Below are 4,475 nucleotides of genomic sequence, written 5' to 3'. Positions count from 1 at the left end.
TTAAATTTGTGATTGTCCTGTACTGCTAGGCAATTGTGGTTCACTTTCAGGCTACAACTTGAACTTTTTTACTATTTTGGAACCAGCTCTTCAAGTGAAAGCAGGCTTTAGAGGCCTAAAGTCATATGGCAATGCCACAGAGAAAGAGTTTAATGTGTGAGTATGGTTCTAATGCTCTTCCAGTTGTATTTGCAAATAATGGATTAAAAAAATAAGTCAGTTAATTGTTTTACTGCAAATGAAATATAGTAAAACAAGAGTTCAGTGGATGTTATAATGAAATTTAATATGGTTTGATATAATAAGAGTTTTTTTTATTTTTAGAAAAACTGGAATACTGTAATTTTGCCTTCTTTGAATCAAAGCTAGAATACTTACTGCAAAAAAAAGACAATTTGAAACCTTCCTTAATGAGGTTCCATCCACACCCTTCTGACTGTTATTCGGCATCTGCACCCATGACCCTGCTTGGTCTTTCCAGGTAAACTCCCACTAGGCCTCAAGCTTCAAACTGTCACTTGTCTTTCAGGCTGGAAGGCTGGAATTACATGATTTTTCTCCCTAGAGGACTTCCTGTGAATTAGTTGTGATTTACCTCCGCCAATCTGATTTATGTCCAAACTCTGAAATTCATTTTTTTTGAGACAATCATAATGGTAAGTAGTCACCAAACCCTCCTTAAAAACAGAAGTATTTATTTAGAACAAAAGGATTTTAGAGAAAATTATCTAAGAAACAAGAAAGAATAATCTAAGAAACATACTATCCACATCTAGTTTATACAGTCTTTTAACCTCCTCTTTTAGAATTAGCTCCTTATAGATGCTTCCACAAAGCCTCGTTCTGCTTGTGCCCCTCCTGAAGCCTACTCTTGAACTCTAGATACACTTGCCATATGGACACTAAAGCTGTGCGAAGAAGATTTGGGTGCTGATTCAATTCAGAGGAGATTCAGCCAGATTCGGTGGCCAAATCTCTGAATCTGAATCGAATCGGGACCTGTTAAAAGGTCCAAATAGATTCAAAGCTCTCCATATCTATTCAGAAAAGATTCAGAGAGCTTTGGTGATTTGGGAAGTCCCCACTGGCTGCAGCAGGGAGCTGGACCCGGATTCCATGCCCATAAGTAGGGGGTGGGGGAGGGGACCATGGGGGGACCCCTGCCAGGCCCCATGCCCTGCCTGCTCCTCCAGTGCCCCTGAGCTCCCCCTGAACCCACCCACTCTCCCAGCCCGTCCCCCCATGACTGTCCCACCCACCCCAGCTCCCTTTTCTTAAAAATTTTGCTGGGAGAGTGGATGGGTGTTGGGGAGCTTGTGCCAGAGCCCCCCTATGTGGCCTGGGGCAGTGGGGATTGCCCCCCGCCAGGCAGGAGCTGGTGAGTGCAGGCTTTTTTTTTCAAAGAGCCAGGAGCTGGGGCCAGGCAGCGCAGCCATTGAGAGCAAGCAGGAGATGAGGCCTGTACGATTTGGAGATTCAGCTGATTCTGGGAGAGTGGATGGGTGTTGGGGAGCTTGTGCCAGAGCCCCCCTATGTGGCCTGGGGCAGTGGGGATTGCCCCCCGCCAGGCAGGAGCTGGTGAGTGCAGGCTTTTTTTTTCAAAGAGCCAGGAGCTGGGGCCAGGCAGCGCAGCCATTGAGAGCAAGCAGGAGATGAGGCCTGTACGATTTGGAGATTCAGCTGATTCAGCAGCAGCCAAATCTCCAAATCAGAATCGGCCGAATCGATTCAGGACAGTGATTCGAGTCACCAAATCGAATCACTGTCCCCTGAATTGGCCAAATCTGAAGCAAATACTAGCCACTTTGTGCAGGCCTAATGAACATACACTGTTTGTCAGAATCAGGAATGTTTAATTGTTAATAGCTCGTTATGATGTCTTCCACCCTGTTAAAGCATATGTCACTTTGACCTAGAGTCTTGAGGTATAAACAAAGACCTTGAGTCTTTCTTTTGTAATTGCTTCCAGGGTCTGCTGGGAGGTTGCTTGCTTGGAATCACAGTGTTACCTTCCAGTTTTACTGTTCACAAAGCTCCCATTTAAAATACAGGAAAGCTTGACCCCAGAGTACAGTAGTTTCTGCTGACTGACCTGGTCACATTCAGTGTTCATAACATTATTTCATATCCGTTTGTGCCTGCACTCTCAGTGGGAACACAGCTTTAGACGGTTACTGTCCTTATTTATTGCCCCCTCTACTGCTCTGAAGTTCTAGCATGTTCTGAAGATATATGCTAATATTAGTCTTTATTCTGTTTTTCCCATTCCACAGGAAGCTGTGAAATCTTTTCTCATTTTCAAATGAGAAAACTCAGGTTTCATATTCATATTTTAATATTTATAGTGTTAGTACCAAACAGCATTCTCAAGCCTCTAAAAAACTGTTGCGTAGACACCATGTAGACATCAATGTATTAAAATGTATTCCTGCAATGATGAGGTACACAGCTGTGCATTAGCTGCTTCAGTGGTAAAGAACAATATCATCTAAACTTAGCATGCTAGAACTCAAGATGCCTCCAGAGAGAATAAATAGAGAGTGGAGAAGAAAGAAATGAGGATAGAAGTGCAAAAAACTGAATACCATGAATGTGTGGACAGAAAATTACAATGCTTCATCTTGGAATATGAAGCCTAGTGAAGGAAAGTAATCTAAATGCCACTGAAGTAATGAGGGAGAGATTCTTGGCAAGCAGTAATGCTGGATAAAGACCTAAAAACAATAGTGCACAGCAGAGTGCATATGAACTTCCAATGTGCTAGAATGTCAAAAGAGATTGTATGTGTGGTGGATTGCATATAGATAGCAGCATCACGAACCAAGGATAACCAAGAAGCTGATAGCCATACAATCTCTTTCTTAGTATTAGAAATTACGATGAACATAGATTTCTAAGAATTATTTTGATGTGTGTAGTTCCCTTCACTAACAGTTGAGCTGTCTCAGTTTTCTGGTTTAAAGCACTTATTAACGTTTTACATAAATTTAGACTATGCATGGTGCTATAAGAAGGCACTGCAGGTTCAGTAACTGTTAAATTATGCGCATGTTTTACTATATACACTAAAATTCTAAAGACATTTCTGAAAAGTGGAGATGAACACTAACATTTATAAGGTTGCTTTTGCTGCAGCACTTTAGAGAGTTTTGAACAGAGATATCCGCAGTTACTTACTATCTTTACACTTTTTTATATGTGAAAAGCAAAGTTCTATTTTTCACTCCTTTATTCAGTGGGATGTACTACTTCAATTGGAAAATCATTTTTTTCTGGTACTTATTGAAAGTACAGTGCTGTAACTCTAAATTTTTATTAGCATTTCAGTCAGAAGCTTCTCACCTTAAACTGCCACCATATTACCATATACTTGTGCATAAGTTTCAGTTGCACATAATTGAACTGAATTTAAAATGTACTAGTTGTTAGAACTGGGTGGAACTTTTCAGCTGAAAGTTGTTTTTTTTTGGCAAAACTACAGATTGGAGGTCACACAAATATTGTGTAAATTCATTTTGGTTTCGTCTGATTGTATGTGTTTTTAAAAAAACACCATAAAACCCAAATGGCAAAAAGTTTCATGTCAGCTTGAGGGAAATGTTTTGATTTAATTTGATGTAATATGACTTTTCATATAGAAATCTTCTTCCTTCCGCTGTTAAAATGCTCCAGAACAAACATTTTTTGTTTGTTTTGGGCAAAATAAAACAATTTTTTTCACACATTTTTTTTTCATTTTTCCCCAAACGGCCAGAAAAGGAAATGCAACTGGACCATAAGGCTTTTACACAGAGATGGGAAGTGGTTCAAAAGGAGAGAGAATTTAATTAATGGCTATGAATAAGTTAAATGGTTTCTGATAAAGATGGATGTGATAGGAAATTGGTCAAAAGGTTTTGGATCTTCTGTATCATTACGATCATTTGAAAGGTGAATGAGAAAGATGATTCAGGGCCACATTTATGGGAGAAAAACTGATACATGAGGGCAAGGAAAAAGTATCAAAACCATGTGGATTGGGTCAGAAAGCTGTTGGGAGTGGAAATATGTTATGAGGTAGAAAATAGAAGCAGTATGAAGTTTTTCTCCTACCTTCCTTCCTGATCAACAAAACATTTTTGGAAATCATAGAATCTTAAGGTTTCAAAGGACCTCAGGGATCACATAGTCTATCCCTTGCACAAAGGTTCAGTGTAGATTGAATGGTGTGTAATGAACCATTGCAGACAGATGCCTATCCGGTCTTTTTGAAAATCTCCAATAAAGGAGATTCTGTAGCGTCCTAGGCATCTTATTCCATTGTCCTACTGTTCTTACAGTTAGGAAGTTTTCCTTGAGATTTGGTCTAAATCTGCTTACTATAGTTTTAAACATGCCAGTACTCCCAAGTGAATGCATTGAAGCAAGGACGTGCTAGAAAATGAACAAACAAAAATATCTAAATTTTCAGAAAGGAGTACTTGTGGCTTCAGCAG

The sequence above is a fragment of the Alligator sinensis genome, unplaced genomic scaffold (genome assembly GCF_000455745.1).
Source record: "Alligator sinensis unplaced genomic scaffold, ASM45574v1 scaffold421_1, whole genome shotgun sequence".
Taxonomy (NCBI): Eukaryota; Metazoa; Chordata; order Crocodylia; family Alligatoridae; genus Alligator; species Alligator sinensis.
The sequence above is the reverse complement of the archived record's forward strand: the minus strand, read 5'-3'. Positions refer to the sequence as shown.